This window comes from Anser cygnoides, chromosome 22 (genome assembly GCF_040182565.1).
Source record: "Anser cygnoides isolate HZ-2024a breed goose chromosome 22, Taihu_goose_T2T_genome, whole genome shotgun sequence".
Taxonomy (NCBI): domain Eukaryota; kingdom Metazoa; phylum Chordata; class Aves; order Anseriformes; family Anatidae; genus Anser; species Anser cygnoides.
In genome coordinates this window covers 258739-279539 of record NC_089894.1, presented here as the reverse complement: position 1 = coordinate 279539, position 20801 = coordinate 258739, and positions in this window count along the sequence as shown.

Below are 20801 nucleotides of genomic sequence, written 5' to 3'. Positions count from 1 at the left end.
TGTAAGCTACAGCTCTTGATAGTTAAGGCATCAGCATTCATTCCTTTGCTTGACAACAAACTATGAACATACAGAAGAGTTAAATATTTTCATTGCATTCTTAAAGGCGATTTTTCAGACTTGTGTTTCAGTTGTTGGAGTTGAAGAAATCGGTAGACGCCCTTACTTTTACGTTAAGACCAAAATCTTTATCTAAGATTGTGTTATCTAACACAACTATACTCCCACCCCCACATGCTTTTTGGAACTTCTGAAAGATCTTTCTGCAGTCCCACTCTGATGGTCTTTCAGTAACATACAAACTGCCATGGCAGATTCTGTTACGGTGCTTTTCTATTGACAGTGTGCATAACACTCAAGGTAAAGCCCCTCATTTTGCAGTGGGGACATAAAGTGTTTCTTTGGACGCTGCTGCTTCTGTTAGTACTCATTTTTTCAGAAACTTGTTGAACCTGAGCTGTGCCTACCGCACCAACGAATGCTTTCATGACACAGTATTTTGTCAAAGCAGTTTTGCTTCTTGGAGCTACAGAAGCAGCTCTGGCTACATGATAGGGAACTGTGCTGCACTGGCAAAAACAGACTTACTTACAGACTTAACACCACTTGCTAACTTGATCTATTTCAAATCTCATTTTAACTTTAAAGAGCAATCAGTTTTGCGGTTCCTGTCTTACTAAGTTGCCTTGTTTTGCATGGAAGGTCAGCCTGTGAATGTTTTGCTTTATTGCATGCTTCAAAAAAAGGCTGAGAGGAAGAGACTGGAGGAACCTTTTCTATTCTATAGACTTTCCCCCACGAATGTGGAATTGCAGGCTACTTGGATGAATGTTCGAATGTAAGGGAGCAAGCCTCAGCCAAAGGAGGTAGAATCCTTGCTTAAGAGGAAGTATCAGTGTGGGGACATCTTTGCTTAATGGGAGCCATTTAAACTCTTCATAGAAACTCAATAAGCTCTACATCTTATATTTGGAAAGCAGTATGGTTACGCAGCTGCTAACCTAATGACTTGAGTCTTCTGCTCTGCAACTTCAAATTTTGTTTTCAAGCAGTGCATACATCAGTTTAGGCTTTGGACAAGGAGATTTGTAATGCAAATAGTGATAAACCAGAATCAGTGCTACTGACGAGCGTAATGGTGAAATGCAGCAAATCAAGTGTTCCTGGAGAACTGTGAGATTACAAAACCAATAAGCCATGAAGCACTTTTTTTTTTTTTTTTTAATCAATTCTTATATGCTGAAATAACACCTTCAAGAAAATCTGTTTATCCAGCCAGGCGACGGTGTCTACCTGTAAGCACAAAGGAAATGCCTTGAGAGTTCGTTTGCTGTATTTGAAGTTCTTATACCCTGCAGAAATAATTATTTAGAGTAACATGTAACTGAGGAGATCGTAGCAGGAAGTATATTATTTCTAGCATTAAATTGCTGCCCCGTTGCCAGTGCAATCTAGGGAGAGAACTGTATATAATAGTTAAACTCCCCTGGACTGACTTACATTATAAAATATTCTGACAAAGTAAGCTCTAAATCACTTGACATTTTGAAGAGTTTTAAACGGGTACAAAACCGAAGCTTTATAAACCAAGCAGCATTTATAATGCTTCATATATAAAAACAATGCCTATTTTTAAGATTTGTTACATATCTATGTAGATACGCTTGCTGGAAAAGCCAGGTCTGTTGTAGACCAAATGCTGCAGATTAAGACTTGTGGCTTACCAGTTTCATTTCTGTATTTTCTTGGAAAAAGTTTTGAGTTAGAGTTTAAATATAAAATGTAAATACTGTACAGATATATATTGAAATAAGTATTTCTTGGTGTACACAGGTGATATGCATGACAAATACTCTGTATCGATCATTGTTAAAAACGTAATGTTCTGTGTAAATCCACTGCGTATTAATCTTTTCATTTATCATCAAGAGCTGTTACTTAAGCCTGGACATTCTCAAAAACAAAGTGTGAAACTATATACCATTGTGTAGCTCCTCCTTTATCAAGAGTGCATGCAAGATAATTGCTCCTTTTTTCCCTTTCCAGAGGATGATTCGATTTTATAGCATGGATTATAACCGCTCTTGCAAGTGACCTTCTTTTAAGCACAACAGTTTAAATGATCAGGTTACAGAGAAAACCCTTTCACTGCAAAATAGATTCAATAAAGACTTGTGGCTTACCAGTTTCATTTCAAAACCCAAGTTGTTGGGTTTGATGGAAAAATGGTTGGTTTGGACGGTAAAAAGGTCGTCGGTTTTGATGGTAGGTTTAGTCTGAGTATTGAAGGCTTCCATCAGTAAGCTCTGCATCTGAAAGACAAAGGGAAGAAATGTCATTCCCTGTTGTGATACTCAACATGGAACTGTCTGGCTCAGTGGTTTTCTTTCTAAAGAGAGAAGTCACAACCCTGCACATGGCTTGATCTGCTCTCTGACTACAGGGCTGAACTGACTGTTGAAGGCAGCTTCCAAAGCCCTCCCATTAAACTGACTGCATTTCAGTTCCGTGCTAAAATTGGTCAACTGTACAGAATATTAGGACAAAGCTACCTGCTTTGATAGCGAACGGTAGACCTTAGGTAAGTTACATTCATTTGAAGGTTTGACTGGACGGCATCCTTGTTTTACTAGTGATCTTGTGGTCAAGCGGACCAAATCCTAGCCACAGAACAGAAGCGTTCAGAAACTGGCTAGAGAGAGCACTTAGGAATGCAGGAATTTAACTGCTTTAACGCTGCTCTTTCTCTCACGTATCTGGATTTTCCTTAAATCACAAATTATCACCAGCTATCCTTGTTAATTTATTCAAAGTAACATGAGTCCAGGTGAAAAGGCACACTCTAACAAGTCCTCAGTTGTTCCTAGTCTGCTCCTAGCTTACTTGAGAGGTTCAATACAGTTAAAAATAAATAAATAAATAAATAACCTGCTGAAGTAGCCTGAAGTAGTGGAAAACTCGGAAAATGTCCCAAGCCCTACACACCCTCCAGTTGTAATCAATGCTGCAGATGATGATGAAGATGATGATGGTGAGCATGGTTTGGTTCTTGGAAGGAATTTGTGCTGTAAATGATTGTGTAAGTCTTTGGTTCTTGGAAGGAATTTGTGCTGTAAATCAATGTATAAATCACAGATGACCTGAGGTCTGACTAGCGACAGGGCAGGCAGTCTGGTCAGGTCACTGGTGGCTTTGTCTGGCAGTCAGTGGACAGAACCTGAAATGTTGGAGGAAAGCTTAGAACCACTCTTGGCTTTAGTTGGTCTGTTGTGTAAAGCTCTATGTGAAACTAGGAAGGAAATTCCTTTTTTTTTGTCTGAAGAGTAATATGTTGTGTAGTAGTTAAAGCTGCAGAGAGAATCTAGAGTCCTAGATGTTTTGTCCTAGGGTAGTCTACTTACGAGTTCATCAGGTCAGTGTAGCTGTATTAAAAAAAAAAAAAAAAAAAAAAAGCTTTTTTATAGGAACCATGGACTGAAGTGTCATTGCATGAGCTACATAATCACGAACAATCTGGCCTATGCATAACTGAATAGATTCTTCCCCTTCAGACCAGCTTTCTGCGGAAGGAGAAGAAACTAAAACTCCCGTCCAGCAACCAGCTGAGGAAGGCCAAAATGGATTACGGATGATTTCCACTCGGAAAGCCAGTGCTACTACTGCTAAACAAGGTATTCCAGCACCTGTAGTAGGATAAATCGGAAGGAGAACTTGACAATTAACTCAAAAGCAATGTGGCGTAAAAACACAACAGAATGTAGGGGTGCTGAATGGACTCGGTTATTTCCATGATCTCATTTCTCCCTGATACCATCATGTGCCCATTGGGTCAGAAAGTTGAACTCCTTTTCTTTCCTTTTGGAGAACAAAACAGGGTCACAGCATGGAGTTTAAATGGCTGCACGTGCAGCCTGGCAACCACTGTTGAAAGCCATATCTAACGATAGAGGGATCTAATATCACGTAAATGGATTAAAATTAAAACTACAGTTTTTACCCTGAAGGGTGAAAGGAGGGGCAAAATGCCATTGATTCTATGGTTGTTTCACTTGTGAGGAGTGTTGACAGGCTTTATTCTAAATACTTCTGAAAGTTCCTGAGCACTAAGAAGCCTGAGGATCTGTGGTCCTCAGTGAGTGCCTCTAAGCCTTAGTCTCATTAACTGTTTTCTGTTTTCAGAGGACGGTCTGAATTTTGGAATAAAAACACTTGAAGAAATCAAATTGCAGAAAATGAAGGCAAAAACTAAGAGACACGGTGGTGAGTTAATATTCCCTACTTTCTTACCCTCTTCACCTTCATCCTGTGTGATGATTTTTCTTTCAAAAAAAAATTCTTCCAGTAATACCGGGTAGCTGGCTATGCTTTGGTGAATCCAACTATTTGCCAAAGAAGTGAAATTTGATTGGCTTCAGAATGGCAGGTGATGGTGGCTGGGAGCTGCTTGAGGGATAGACTTCCATGTTTAGCTGGGGGCATCGAGCAACCTGATTCTCAGCCAGCTGGTATTCTAGATGGGAATTCCAAGGGCAACCAGAGGCAAATTAGTCACCTCTCTTATTTGCATGCTCTGGTCACTGTATGTTTGACAGTAATGAATAATTACAGTTTTTTGTTCTTCGTGATAGTTTTTTCTGTTTGGTAAACTTCCTTATGTTTTGCTTGCTCTGAGCAGAAGGTCCTTCAAGATCTTCTCTTCCTCCCGTCGATTCTATGATTTTTCCTGCTCCGGAAAAGGAAAATGTCCGGACAGTGGTGAGAACTGTGACACTGTCTACAGAGGAAGGTAATAATTCATGCTTTTGTTTTGATTTCATTACTCCTAAACTGGAAGGTTAAGCAAGAAGGAAGGCAATTCACCCCTGTTAGCCTCCTGGTGCTGCCGCCTTCTGTTCAAAACATGCTTTTATGCTGAAAGTCCCTGGTTGTACTGGAAAGCTTTGGTGCTCAGGTTAAGTGCAGTAGCAGGAGAAAGAAAAAAATGTGTCAGTATGCAAATAGGGGGATAACTGAAAAACAGGAGAGTAACGAGAAGAAAGAGCTCTAGAGGACAGTGCTATGTAAGAAGCAATTTCTGAAGCTTTAAAGAGGCTGACAGTGGCACGTGTGGACAGTAGTGCGATAGGAGTCTGTGTATAAATTATATTGTTTAGAGTTGTGCAAATTCCTTTGAAAGGGAAAGAAGTGAAGAAGTACTTTTACTCATAGACATTCACCTTAGAAAGGAATATTTCTCAGCATTTGTACCTAATAATATTCTGCTTGCTTATGCAGCTCTGTTCTGCACAAAGTATAGCTGTCAAGCAGACTCAGATTCATTCTCGACTACATTCAGCTGGAATTTGAGGCAAACACTGAGACTATGGATACTTTTTCTAAGTTAATTATAGTTGTAATATGAGTTTGTGTGGTTTAGCTGTCAAAACAGTGTCTTGCTGGGTTTTTTTGGACATGGGCTAACAGTATACTATTTCTATTGGCTACTGGTCTCTATGAAATAGAAAAATTTTACTTTTGTTTTAGGGGAGGAACCTGTGGTTCGACTAGATCTTGCTGAGAAACAAGGAAAACGGAAAGCCTCCGTGGGTAAGAACTTTTTATGAGCTGTTATTTAGGTGCCGCCTTCTCTATATGACTGCATCGAAGAGTATTTTTGACGTGTGAGAGGAAAATGCGTTGCAGTGGAGATCTGTGTTGACTGCAGAAATGGCAAAAAAACCATTTAGCAGCTGAAAGGCAATTTTATGAAAATATGCTTGAAAAATAGAAGCTTGTGGTTGACTGTTCTCAAATCTTCCTGCAAAGAAATGTTCTTAAAATATTCCTTGTTTTCTCTGTCTGAAGCTGATGTAAGCGCCCTTCCCGTGAAGCGCAGCCTTGCTGAAAGGCTGGGGAAGAAGGTGGAGGTTCCGGGAAATGCTGACAAAGCACCAAAGAGAGGTACAGCTACTAAACAGGCATCTGGATGTGATTCACGGGTTTTGTATTTAGGCTCTCTGTTTGTCCTTTTCCTGCGATGTTTCTTTTTGCATGTTGGCTGAGGTCTTAATCACCGGGATTCAAAGTTACCTTTCCTGCCTTGTTTTCGAATGTGAACACAAAGTTGACGTTTATGCAGCCTCCCTAATTTGGTCTTTTTCTGTTTTGCAGTTCAAGTTCCCAAGTCTGTGAAGGAGAGACTAGGATTACCTTCTCAACGGACTAGTACTGCGAAAGGTAACAACTGGCTATTAAATATACTTTCTCCTTCTTCCTTTCCGTGAACTTAGACCGTTTTCATACAGCCCTAAAAAGGAATTCAAATGAAAACAAAGAACTGGTTCCTCTTGCTCGAGTGCTGAAGCTCTTCTGACAGCCACTATCAGAAATCTGCCTCTAGGTGTGTGTTTATTTTCCGCTTGTGCCTTGTCAAGGTTTTAAGCTGCTTCTGTGAACCATCATATACAATTAGAATAGAGCCACTGCCGGGAGCAGGAATTTGAAATGCAGTCTGAAAAAGTAATCAAGTAAACTAGCATTTCTGTGTAGCAACTCTCTCTGGATAGGGCTGGTCTTCAAAATACAACAAGTGGCTCAGAGGAGGAGGAGAATGTTAGGCTATTGTCCTAAGGTGGGTTATTGGGAACGCTCAGGCTTAGTTTTCCTTAGTACTGTGACAAATTTTGGAGACTTAAACTATTGTTGGACTCTCTTTAAATGCTGGTGCTTCTCATTTCTTGATGATGACAGGGAAGGCTGCTAAGCCAAAGGGAGAGATCCATGTGAAAACACTGGAGGAAATCCATCGTGAGAGAGCTCTTCGAGAAAGTCAAGCCAAAGCCCAGGCTGAATGGCATGGTAAAACCAAAGATCCCAGCGCAGGGGCAAAAATTGAGGGTGAGCCCAAGAAGCAGAGTGTGCTCACTCTTTCCGGGCCCAGCAAAGTGCAGTCGAAGGAGCCGGCAGGTAAAGCCAAGCCAGAAGGAGAAGTGCGTGTTAAAACCCTGGAAGAAATAAAGCGCGAGAAAGCTCTGCGGATGCAGCAGAGTGGAGGAAATGTGCCAGCTCCCCCAGCACAACCTGGACCTGCCCCAGCCGGGCAGAAATCGTTATGGAACACAAAGCTATCAGGTAATAAGATGCTTTAATACCTGCCCCGGTGAGGTGCTTCCCATATTGAGCAAGTTCCATTTGCTCAGGATCTGCTTTGCTTTTTCCTTCAATGCGGAGGATAAAAGAGTTTAAGGCTACAAAGTTCAAAGGCAAAGAAGGGCCAGAACATGCAACCATGTCTGTTTTCGTTAATTACGTGATGGTATTCTGTATTTCCCACTAGAAAATTAACACATTGAGGGGCTTTTTAGTCTAATTTTGGTATTCTGTTTTTTTCTGCCATCTGTTTATGGTATGAAGTCCTCCCTGTGTTGAGTTCAAGTTCACCTTCCTCTTTGGCATGTGTTGCTTAGCTTGACACGTGTATGTGTTTGTAAAGCATGCATCAGCATCTTAATGTGGGGGGCCAGTTTCTGTCAAAAATGACAGAGGATCAAAGGCCTCGTTGTTAACATTATATCAACTTTGTAAAATGAGATTGTGTGAGGGAGATAAGGAGGGCTTAAAGGCTGCATGCACTGCACATTGTAGCCTTTCTCTCTGTCTCACGGGACACGAGGAAATAAACACACAAAGAAAACAAGTACCCAGCTTTCTTTCGTTTCTTCTCCTGCCAGCCAGACGTTAGGTCAGGAATGGGAGACTAGAATATGACTCTACAAATTTGGATTTTGTAGAACAACTTAATAAATTTTGTGGGACATCACTGCAGGGGAGAGGAAGCTGGTACAACAGTTGCATACACTCTCTTGTCTTACTATACCTGCTGCTTTTCCTTTCCTAGAGGGAGCAAGACTTTAAATACAAAAGCTGTCAACATTTGTGAATCTTACTAGACTTCATACAACGTCTTAGAGTATTGCTTGCACTTGGGATCGCTCTGTGTCTGAGTTTCCCTCGTCCTGGATTATGATTTACTGTAGCCATTCACTTTCTTTGTTCCTTTGTATGGATTGTTGGTAGACGGAGTTTACTATGTGGAAGATATTGCTGAGAATCCAGGCAATGGCAGTGTAATTCTGCTGGCCAAATACAGTTAACTGTGTAGAAGGGCCGTGGAAATGAGGAAGAGAACGTGGATTTTTCATGAGGCAGAGCAAGACTGTATCAGTTCTCTCTTCCTTTTACTCTAGCCAACTTTAACATGTTTGCGAAGCCTTGGGATGGGAAAGTCGCTTCCCCCAAGAAGAAGGCACTGAAACGTAAGGCACCTGGCAGTTTTCCCTCTGCTGTAGCAGCTGTGAAACCACGGACTGCCTCCGACGCTGACACAATGGGACCTCCAGCCAAAAAAGCAGCTATGGTAAGGACAGGGGCTAATGCAGAAATGGATCCCTTGTAAAATTTATACCCTCCTCTAGGAGAAAAGATGGAAAACTCAAATGTTCTACAGGCCTTCTGTTTCCTTTTAAATCCAGTAGCTGCCTACAGAATTCTTGTAGTACCCTTCCATATTTATTAGATTAATGGCACTATTTACTTAGTCCTCTGTGATTCTGTGATTTCTCTGGTGTGGAGGATTTTGTCCATTAATGCTGTGTTCTTAAAAGACACAAGATCATTAGTAACCTCCAAGTGAATATTAACTTTCTTCAGGAGCACCTTGGTTTTGTATTTTGGCTAAGGCTCCGCAATGCCAGAGGAGAAGCAGCATGGAGGAAAAAGCTAGTAAGGAATCTTTTACCCATGAGTCCTAAACACTGTTTTGCTGCTTTCTAGGCTGTTCCAGCCACGCTGGAGCACGTCCCAGCCACCAGACTTGAAGAAAATCCCCAAAACAGGTGATGACCACAACTTGTTCTTTTTCTCAATCGGTGTATATCCCCAGTGAAACATAAGTTCTGTCACAGGTGGGGAAAAAAGGAGGGTTCTGAGATAATTAAAGCCCAAATCCATCAGAGGAATAAGTCACGTGAAATGACTTTCTAGCAGCTAGAAGGAATGCTTAATTAGACTTACTTTCTTTAAATGCTGCAAGTCGGTACAGCTTTCCAGTGACTTCTTGCTCTGTCTGAATACCTAAATGAGGATGAGGTGAAGTTCTTCTACTTCCTTGTGAGGTGATAAATGATGAGTAGTGTCCTCTGCCTTTTGGTCCTCAAGAATGCCACCCGAACAAACATACAAGATGACAAGAGTGCAGGGAGAGCAGAGGGAAGTGATGGCTGCAGATCAGCTTCCTGTAGTGGGGAGCAAACTCTGCTGAGTGTGCCGTGGGAAAAATGACTAACTTAGTAAACAGATATTTGCAGATGGAGACTTCTTAACATTTTTACAGGAAAATTAAGCAAGGTGGCAAAGTGCCTCTTGCTACAAAAATTGAACCATCTTTGCTAGACTCCGGGTGCTCTGGCTTCACAGTGAAACCCCCAAACTGAAAAATGTACCTGCTAATATATTGGGCTCTAAATGTAGCCCTGGGTTAATTGAATAACAATCCCTGGGTAAGATTGAAGTGCAGGAGGGGTTGGCTACGGTTTTAAGAGCCGGTTTGCAGAAAAGGGATTTCCCGTTAAGAAATGGCATATACTGATTGTTCTCTTCCTTGCTCTGCCAAGACCTGAAGCACATCTTGGAAGCCAGGTAGAATCCGTGGAGCCAATGGAGTTCTCAAGCTCGACTTCAGCTTCTTCCCAGCTAGAAGAAGCAAGGACACGCCGGCTGAGTTCCACAGGCAACGCGCCCGTATCTGTAGACGAGGATTTAGAGATGCTACTTTGGGAACTCTCAGACGGCATACTGGAAGCCGAGCTCGACTTGGACCCAGGGAAGGATGAGGATGACCTCCTCCTTGAGCTTTCCAAGATGATTGATGATTGAACTGCATAGTCCTATGGTATACTAAAAAAAAAAAAAAAAAAACAACAACAACAAAAAAAAACTCTTCTTCTTGTTGGATACCCCGAGGTGATCCTTTTTCTAACTGAGGCTTTGCAATGAGACTTAAAGCACAGTTGGAACTGGTAGAAATTGGCAGGATCTGCACTCAGTTGTCCTAAGTTTTCCTGCTGGTCAGAGTTAAGGTCTTGTGCATGGTTCCGTAACTATAGGTGGCTACCTTTGATATCAAGAGGACAAAGCACTTGTTTCTTTTGGCACAGAAAGATGTCCATCGGCACGCTGTGGTGGCTGTGAATTGACGTAGTGATGGAGCGATGCTCTGAAGGCTTAAACGGAAAGCTTCTTCCTTCCGCCCCCCCTTGGCACAGCTCGATGTTGGGCACATTGTGAAGCCTGGGTGTTCTGATTTCTCGGACAGTTGATACCCAAATCCCGGAGTTACTATGTCAACTCTTGACTTTTATTTGTGTATGCCATTGTTTTGACTGTAATCTTTTCAGATGATGAAGCTGTAGGGGCGGGAGGGAGCAAAATAATTATTCTAGCGTTGTGGACCAAACATGCTGCCAGGAGTGGTGGTGGTGGGGTCAGCCCACCCGGCCTTACTTTCAATTATCAGGGATGATAAAATGGTGTGAAAAGCAGCAGCTCTGTGATACGGCTACACTACCCCCACTCCCTTCTCTTGTGCTGTACCAAAGTTCCCCCAAGCTTTGGTTGGTGCTTTTTGCTGGTGACAGTAGGACTCCAGGGCGAGTAGTCGGGACTCTCCTGCAGTAACTGGGTCAATTAAGGGTTGGTTTAAGTGCCTCCTGGTTTTTAAAATTGCTCCCCTGAGCTGCTGGCTCTGCTGCCTGCTACAGCAAATGTTCGGGTGCCATCAGCGTCGCACTTGGGCGTGGGCACTGACCCTGCGGAGGAGAGCTGAGACTCGCGTGTATTGTGTACCCTGCCGCCAGTGATCGTTTTCCCCTAGCAGATCTATTTTGAATCATTTCCCTAAATTTTAGAGGAACTTTAGGCTCTTTGTGCTATGATTTGTGAAGCTGTAGGGGCCCTCAGGCATTTGCTGCTGGCAGAGGAAAACCGCTTGTCGAATTTGTTGTAAATACTTTCTGTTTGGACAACAACGCCTGTGTGTGTGTGTGTGTGCGTGTGTGTGTGTGTGCGCATGCGTGCTTTGACGACCCCCTGCGACGCCCCAGCTCCGCGAGGGAAGCTTTGAAGCGGCTCTGGGAAAACCTCTGCGGAAGAAACCGCTGCTAGTGACTTGCGGAAAAGGGACTCCACAATCAGTGAGATTGTAAAGTAGGTATGTTTATTCAGCGCTGGGCAGCACGGGAGGTCGTGGGCATGAAGATTGATGACTCTTCCTCGTCACCGCTAGTTGACCTCTTGTCTTTGCACAGACTCAGTTGCTCCTTGGCTCTTGTGCACCTGCAGGACCAGTTTCTCCCAGTTTCTTAAGAGTCTCACTCTCTTATTAGGAGACTGACCTTGGTAAGGAGCCCAAGGCTTCTTGCTTTAGTTAATTGGCACAATGCACCATAGTTAGCAAAGACACTAAGTAGCATCCTAGTTTAATGCCGTCAGCGCTCTATCTCTACTTGATAAGATTCTCCTAACTCCCTCTCTCACTGGAGCCCACGCAGCCCTCCGTCCTGCCGAAGGACTTCACGGGGACTTCTGCCGGCTCCGGGTGCCCGCACACAGACAGAAATGGCTTTGAGAGAAAACAATCATGAGGAGGAGAGCTCAGAGACTGCGGCCGGCTTCGGCCACCTTCCCCTCGCTTTCCCTCTCCGTGTTCAAACCGAGCACTGTTCTGCCGTCAACCTTCGCTGTCTCTGCCCGCGGCGCTGGGCTTTCGCGTGTGCCATTGCTCCTCAACATATTTTATCCTTCCTTTTGTAAGGAATGGTCCAGCAATTCGTGTCACTAAGGGATTTGAAGGGTTAACATTGAGGCCGGGGTCTAGGTGATAAGAGAACAAAGGGGTTTTGTCCTGGTTCCAGTTAGGACAGAGTTAATTTTCCCTCATAGTAGCTGGTAGGGTGCTATGTTTTGGATTAGGATGAGAAGAGCGCTAATAACATGCTGATGTTTTAATTGTTGCAGAGCAGTGTTTACACCAGGCCAAGGACTTTTCGGCTTCTCGCTCTGTCCTGCCAGCGAGCAGGCTGGGGGTGCAGCAGGAGCTGGGAGGGGACAGACCCAGGACAGCTGACCCAAACTGGCCAAAGGGGTATTCCATACCATCTGACGTCATGCTAAACAATATATAGGGGTGGCTGGCCGGGGTGGGGGGGCCGGCTGCTCGGGAATAGGCTGGGCATCGGTCCGCGGGTGGTGAGCAATTCCATTGTGCATCACTTGTTTTCTTACACATTATTATTGTTAATACTATTATCATTATCACTATTATTATTATTATTGTTATTATTATATTCCTGTCTTAATAAACTGTCTTTATCTCAACTCACCGGCTTCACTTTCCTGTTTCTCTCCCCCATCCCAGAGAGGGAGGGGGGAGGGTGAGCGAACGGCTGTGTGGTGTTTAGCTGCCAGCCAGGTTAAACCACAACAGTCCTTTTGGCGCCCAACGTGGGGCACGAAGGGTTGAGATATCGACAAATCTGACCAGAGTGTGTTAAACTAATATTGGTATAAGTATTGGACCTGCTAAATAGTTGCTAGTCACGATGTTGATTGCCTTAATCTCCAGTCTGCTATACCTGTATTCCAAATTGAGTTTTATGGTGCGTTACTTTCTGTATGTGCTGCCTGTTGCACTGTTTATCCTTTCCGGGCCCTAGTTTAAGATTGTTATGGTACTGTGCGGTGTAACAATGGCTTATGAAATGATGAAATATCTGGTCACGACTTTAACCTGGTATTTGTACTCAGCACTGACGTCGACTCTATACTTTGGAAACCATATCTCGGAAACTATTAGCAATTACAGCTATTGCCTGTTTTCGTTAGGGAGCCCATCTGTGAAGGGGACAGGGGAAGACATGTTTCCCTACCTGTTCACTCTCCCTTTCTCCTTCACCACCACCCTCTTATCCCCCGAGCTAGTTACGGTGGTTCTCCGAGATGTTGAATATCCTTGGGATACTCAGACCAGCCTGCTCTTGTTGTTATGTCTCCTGAATGCGCTTCAGGTTTTGTTGAGGGTTAAACAACTACTTAGGAATCTCATCCGGAGATCTGTCTTGAGGCGGGATAGTTGCGAGTGGCAGGGAGTGTGGGAGGATATGGGCAGGTTTCTAGAGCAGTGGTCACCTCCAGTGTTTTGGACATTCACCCCTGAACAACTGCAAAATCCTAAAAAGCTGGCAGAATGCTTGAAAAAAAGGTGTCATGACTCTGGCAGTTCCAAAGTGACACAAATCACTGTAGCATGCTGGGGTCTGGCTTGTGCCTATCGAGCTGCAATTGATGCTACTAGCAACCTAGCTCCAGCTCCTGCAGCCGCTCCAGCTCCTGCAGCCGCTCCTGCTCCTGCAGCCATTCCAGTTCCAGCTCCTGCAGCCGCTCCAGCTCCTGCAGCCGCTCCAGCTCCAGCTCCTGCAGCCACTCCAGCTGCAGCTCCTGCAGCCGCTCCAGCTCCTGCAGCCACTCCAGCTGCAGCTCCTGCAGCCGCTCCAGTTCCAGCTCCTGCAGCCGCTCCAGCTCCTGCAGCCGCTCCAGCTCCTGCAGCCACTCCAGTTCCAGCTCCTGCAGCCGTTCCAGTTCCAGCTCCTGCAGCCGCTCCAGCTCCTGCAGCCGCTCCAGCTCCAGCTCCTGCAGCCGCTCCAGCCCCTGCAGCCGCTCCAGCTCCAGCTCCCGCAGCCACTCCAGCCCCTGCAGCAGCTCCAGCTCCTGCAGCTGCTCCCACTCCTGTGTCTGGGTCAGAGAAACGAGCTGTAGCAGTGCAAGTTGACCCCGCAGAGGGTATTCCAACCCCTGTGGCAGACCCTGTGTCTGGGTTAGAGAAACGAGCTGTAGCAGTGCAAGTTGCCCCTGTAGACAAGGTGAAGAAATGGTATAGAGGCTCAGGTCGTTTACAACGCAAACAGTCTTCTGCTAAGTCTGGGCATAGTGAAGACGAGGCTGGGCCATCAAAGGTGCAGGAGACTGAAGATGAGGATGGGGATGTCGAAAAATCAACAGTAATTACCCGGACTCTATACCAGCGTGAGCTACGAGATGTGCGAAAAGATTTTGGTCGCTGTATAGGTGAGCAGCTTGTCACCTGGCTGCTCCGGTGCTGAGACACTGGAGCCAATTATGTGGAATTAGAGGGCAAGGAAGCCAGGTGGCTGGGATCCCTTGCTAGGGACGCATGCATTGACAAAGCAATTGGAGATGGAGCACGATCTCGCAGTCTCTGGAGGCGTCTCCTGTCAGCTGTGCAGGAAAGGTATCCCTTCAAGGAAGAACTTGTATGTCTACCAGGCAAATGGACCACCATGGAGAAGGGAATTCAGTACCTGAGGGAATTGGCCGTACGGGAAGTAATTTATAAGGACCTAGACGACGCACAAACATCCGCAGATCCAGATGCAGTCCAGTGTACACCACCTATGTGGCGGAAGTTTGTACGGAGTGCACCATCATCATATGCCAGCTCATTGGCAATAATAGCCTGGAAAGCGGAGGAAAATCCCCCAGTGAATGAAGTGGCTAAATTACTCCGGCAGTACGAAGGAAATCTCTCCTCTTCCCTACAGGCCTGTGTCTCGGCTGTGGAGAAACTCTCTGAAGAGGTCCACCAACTTAAAGAGAATTTATCTTCCCCTCCACCTGCACGAACCAGTGTCCACCAGCTAAAAGAGAATACTTTGGAGAAACTTTCTGAAAAGATCCACCAACTTGAAGAGAGATTATTTTCCTCCCCACCTGTACAAACCAGTGTCTCAGCTATTAGGGGTAAACATTCATCTATGCAAGGAAGACAATATGGTGGGCACACACACCGCGCCACCCTGTGGTTTTACCTACGTGACCATGGAGAGGACATGAGAAAATGGGATGGAAAATCTACTGCGACCCTAGAGGCACGGGTACGTGAATTGCAAAGGAAAACAATTGGGAAAAAGGAATTCTCTGAAAAGTTTGCTGCTCCAACTTCCAGCAGGCAGTCCTTTAGACACAGAAACGAAGATTCTGACCAGGACTAGAGGGGCCCTGCCTCCAGACAGGGGGAGGAAAGGGACAATCGAGTTTATTGGACTGTGTGGATTCGATGGCCTGGCACGTCAGACGCACAGAAGTATAAGGCTTTGGTAGACACCGGTGCACAATGTACTCTAATGCCATCAAGCTATACAGGGCCAGAGCCCATCTGTATTTATGGTGTGACAGGGGGATCCCAGCAGTTAACTGTATTGGAGGCTGAAGTGAGTCTAACCGGCAATGAGTGGCAAAAGCACCGTATTGTGACTGGCCCAGATGCTCCGTGCATCCTTGGCATAGACTATCTTAGAAGAGGATATTTCAAGGACCCAAAAGGGTTCTGCTGGGCTTTTGGCATAGCTGCCTTGGAGACAGAGGACATTAAACAGTTGTCTACTTTGCCTGGTCTCTCAGAGGACCCTTCTGTTGTGGGGTTGCTGAGGGTTGAAGAACAGCAAGTGCCGATCGCTACCACAACTGTGCACCGGTGGCAATATCGCACCAACCGAGACTCCCTGAGTCCCATCCATAAGCTAATTCGTCAACTGGAGAGCCAAGGAGTGATCAGCAAGACTCATTCACCTTTTAATAGTCCCATATGGCCAGTGCGAAAGTCTAATGGTGAGTGGAGACTAACAGTGGACTATCGTGGCCTGAACGAAGTCACGCCACCACTGAGTGCTGCAGTGCCGGACATGCTAGAACTCCAGTATGAACTGGAATCAAAGGCAGCCAAGTGGTATGCCACAATTGATATCGCTAATGCATTTTTCTCCATCCCTCTAGCAGCACAGTGCAGGCCACAGTTTGCTTTCACTTGGAGGGGAGTCCAATATACTTGGAATCGGCTGCCCCAGGGGTGGAAACACAGCCCTACCATTTGCCATGGACTGATCCAGTCTGCGCTGGAGCAGGGGGAAGCTCCTGAACACCTGCAGTACATCGATGACATCATTGTGTGGGGTGACACTGCAGAAGAAGTTTTCGAGAAAGGGAAGAAAATAGTCCAAATCCTTCTGAAGGCCGGTTTTGCCATAAAACAGAATAAAGTTAAAGGACCTGCACGAGAGATCCAGTTTTTAGGAATAAAATGGCAAGATGGACGTCGTCAAATCCCAATGGATGTGATCAACAAAATAACAGCTATGTCTCCACCAACTAGCAAAAAAGAAACACAAACTTTCCTAGGTGTCGTGGGGTTTTGGAGAATGCATATTCCAAATTACAGTCTGATTGTAAACCCGCTCTACCAAGTAACCCGTAAGAAGAATGCTTTTGAATGGGGCCCTGAGCAACGACAAGCCTTTGAACAAATTAAGCAGGAAATAGTTCATGCAGTAGCCCTCGGGCCAGTCCGAACAGGACCAGATGTAAAGAATGTGCTCTACACCGCAGCCGGGGAGAATGGTCCCACCTGGAGCCTCTGGCAGAAAGAACCTGGGGAAACTCGAGGTCGACCCCTGGGGTTTTGGAGTCGGGGATACAGAGGATCTGAAGCCCGCTATACTCCAACTGAAAAGGAGATATTGGCAGCATATGAAGGAGTTCGATCTGCTTCGGAAGTGGTCGGTACTGAAGAGCAGCTCCTCCTGGCACCCCGACTGCCGGTACTAGGCTGGATGTTCAAAGGAACGGTCCCCTCTACACATCATGCAACTGATGCTACATGGAGCAAGTGGGTTGCACTGATTACTCAGCGGGCTCGAATAGGAAACCCCAGTCGCCCAGGAATCTTGGAGGTGATTATGGACTGGCCAGAAGGCAAATACTTTGGGATATCATCAGAGGAGGAGGTGGTTCGTGCTGAAGAAGCCCCACTGTACAACAAGCTACCGGAAAATGAGAAGAAATATGCCTTGTTCACTTGACGGGTCCTGTCGTATTGTGGGAAAGCATCGGAGATGGAAAGCTGCTGTATGGAGTCCTACACGACGAGTTGCAGAAGCTGCTGAGGGAGAAGGTGAATCGAGTCAGTTTGCAGAAGTGAAAGCCATTCAGCTGGCTTTAGATATTGCTGAACGAGAAAAGTGGCCAGTTCTCTATCTCTATACTGATTCATGGATGGTAGCAAATGCCCTGTGGGGGTGGTTACAGCAATGGAAGCAGAACAACTAGCAGCGCAGGGGCAAGCCCATCTGGGCTGCGGCATTGTGGCAAGATATTGCTGCCCGGGTAGAGAACCTGGTTGTAAAGGTATGCCATGTAGATGCTCATGTGCCCAAGAATCGGGCTACTGAAGAACATCAAAACCACCAGCAGGTGGATCAGGCTGCTAAGATTGAAGTGGCTCAGGTGGACCTGGACTGGCAACATAAAGGTGAATTATTTATAGCCCGATGGGCCCATGACACCTCAGGCCATCAAGGTAGAGATGCAACCTACAGATGGGCTCGTGATCGAGGGGTGGACCTGACCATGGACACTATAGCACAGGTTATTCATGACTGTGAAACATGTGCTGCAATCAAGCAAGCCAAACGGTCAAAACCTCTTTGGTATGGAGGACGATGGCTGAAATATAAATATGGAGAGGCCTGGCAGATTGATTACATCACACTCCCTCAAACCCGCAACGGCAAGCGCCACGTACTTACAATGGTGGAAGCAACCACCGGATGGCTGGAAACATATCCTGTGCCCCATGCCACCGCCCAGAACACTATCCTGGGCCTTGAAAAGCAAGTCTTATGGCGACATGGCACCCCAGAGAGAATTGAGTCAGACAACGGGACTCATTTCCGAAACAACCTTATAGACACTTGGGCCAAAGAACATGGTATTGAGTGGGTGTATCACATCCCCTATCATGCACCACCCTCTGGAAAAGTTGAACGATACAATGGACTGTTGAAGACTACACTGAAAGCAATGGGTGCTGGGACATTCAAAAATTGGGATACACATTTGGCAAAGGCCACCTGGTTAGTCAATACCAGGGGATCTGCCAACCGAGCTGGACCTGCCCAATCAAACCTGTTACGCACTGTAGAAGGGGATAAAGTTCCTGTAGTGCACGTAAGAAACATGCTGGGTAAAACAGTCCGGGCTACTCCTGCCTCAGGAAAAGGCAAACCCATTCGTGGAATTGCTTTTGCTCAGGGACCTGGATGCACTTGGTGGGTAATGCAAAAGAATGGGGAGGTCCGGTGTGTACCTCAAGGGGATTTGATACTGGGTGAGAATAGCCTATGAGTTGAATTGTAGTATGTTAATTATTATATAATAATGTATGTCATCACTACCATGATTGCTATATATCATAGATGAAAATGGTGATTAATTAGAATGTATTGGACAGAGTGTAACCTGAGCATGACATAAATGGTATGGAATAAGGGGTGGATATCTGTCCTGGTTCCAGTTAGGACAGAGTTAAGTAGCTCATAGTAGCTGGTAGGGTGCTATGTTTTGGATTAGGATGAGAAGAGCGCTGATAACATGCTGATGTTTTAATTGTTGCAGAGCAGTGTTTACACCAGGCCAAGGACTTTTCGGCTTCTCGCTCTGTCCTGCCAGCGAGCAGGCTGGGGGTGCAGCAGGAGCTGGGAGGGGACAGACCCAGGACAGCTGACCCAAACTGGCCAAAGGGGTATTCCATACCATCTGACGTCATGCTAAACAATATATAGGGGTGGCTGGCCGGGGTGGGGGGGCCGGCTGCTCGGGAATAGGCTGGGCATCGGTCCGCGGGTGGTGAGCAATTCCATTGTGCATCACTTGTTTTCTTACACATTATTATTGTTAATACTATTATCATTATCACTATTATTATTATTATTGTTATTATTATATTCCTGTCTTAATAAACTGTCTTTATCTCAACTCACCGGCTTCACTTTCCCGTTTCTCTCCCCCATCCCAGAGAGGGAGGGGGGAGGGTGAGCGAATGGCTGTGTGGTGTTCAGCTGCCAGCCGGGTTAAACCACAACAGGTTTTTAGGGAAAAGTGCTGACTACTGCAGGGAATGTTGCTAGAGTTTCTGAAATCCGGCGCAGAGGCTCCCAAACGAGGAGGAAGGGGGAGCTGAAGGACAATTGAAGGACAAAAGCCTGAGAGGAAGACAACCAGCATTCAGCCCGAGCAAGCCCCGAGAGACCACCAGAGACTGGTACGCAGGCGCCCCTGGGAGGGGTTTCGGATTCCGGAAACCAATTCTAATAACCCTGCCTCTTCTCGAAGTAGTAATGAATATGTATTAGCCTGGGAGCATCAAAACCAGCCGCCTTACGTAACAGGTGTGCGGCCTGGGGGAGCAGAGACTCCCGGCGCACCCAGCGCTGCTTGCTTGCCTCTATGCATTTAATAAATTGTAAACTTTGATTGTAATCCTATTTGGGACTCAGCCATTTATAAAACTTTTTATATTCGTATTTTATTTAAGGCTGTCTTGCCCCCCTCCCCCCCCCCAGCCTCGCTGCTCGCCAATAAAGCTGGCGCAGGGACCCCTGCCTGCAACCATAGAGACGCGGTCCTCCCGGCCTGCTAGAGCGGCCCCCCCACGCTCCTCCAGCATCCCAGCGTCCCTTGCGCGCTCCCGCCCGGCCTCAGGGGCTTCCGGAGGCGGCCCAGCAGGGGCGGCAGGAGCAGCGAGGCGGCGGCAGCCATGGCGTACCGCGGGCAGGACCAGAAGGTGCAGAAGGTGATGGTGCAGCCCATCGTAGCCTTCCTGCGGCCGGGGAGCGACGGGGGAGCGGGTGGGGGGCGGCCCGGGCCTCAGGGGTCTCGGCCCGGGCCTTGAGGCCTTGTCCCGGGGCCCTGGGGCCTCGTTGCAGGGTTTGAGGCCTTGTCCTGAGGCCTTGTCCCGGGCCTGGAGCTCTTGTCCCCGTGCTGAGCCCTTCACGCAGCGCCCCGGAACCTCATCTTCCGCTACCTGCAGAGCGTGAGTAGCGCGGGGAGAGGACGGGGAGGGGATGGGGATGGGGATTTGGGGGGGGGTGGGGGGAGCGGGGAGGGTCCGGGGATCTCCCTCGCTGAGTTTTCGGCTCCCACCCGTTGCTCGGGGCAGGTTTGTGGGGAATGGAGAGCTGTGCGGCGTGCTGGTGGGTACAAGGAGCTGCTGCGCAGCCCGGCGTTTCGCCCTCGTGTTAACGGGAGTGGCATCGTGCAGCCGGGCTTGCAGGAGTGTTCCCTTGTGACTGGAAACGTGTCCTTCAGCAAACGTGTAGTATTCACCCAGTCATATAAGACTCTAAAATGTCAGACTGTTAATTGAAACTGCCCCTGAGAGTTGCTCCTTGGAGTGTTTGGGAGCTCTAGCGGCTATGGTTAGCGGGTATTTCTGAACACACGAGAGAGAACAAAACTGCTCGCGGTGTTTGTGTTCCAATTTACTCTCCTCCTTCGTTCTGCAGAGCTCGAGGATCCAGGTGTGGCTGAGCAAGTGAACGTGCGGATAGAAGGCTGCATCATCGTGAGTGTCAGCACGACCCCACGTTACGTCGTTAGTTTGTTTTCCCTCATTCACAATCCTATTTTTTCTTGTCAAGAAAAACTAGCCCAAGGGAAAAAAGAAATCGTGCTTCTCTAACAATTAGTCTTCGTTGTCCAGCCTGGCTCAGCAAAGCTGACGATGGTTCGTGTTGTTGCTGAACTAATTGCCACTGTTGCCGATTTCTAGGGCTTTGACGAGTACGTGAATTTGGCGCTGGACGACGCAGAGGAGATTCACTCCAAGACAAAATCAAGGAAACAGCTGGGTGAGTCGT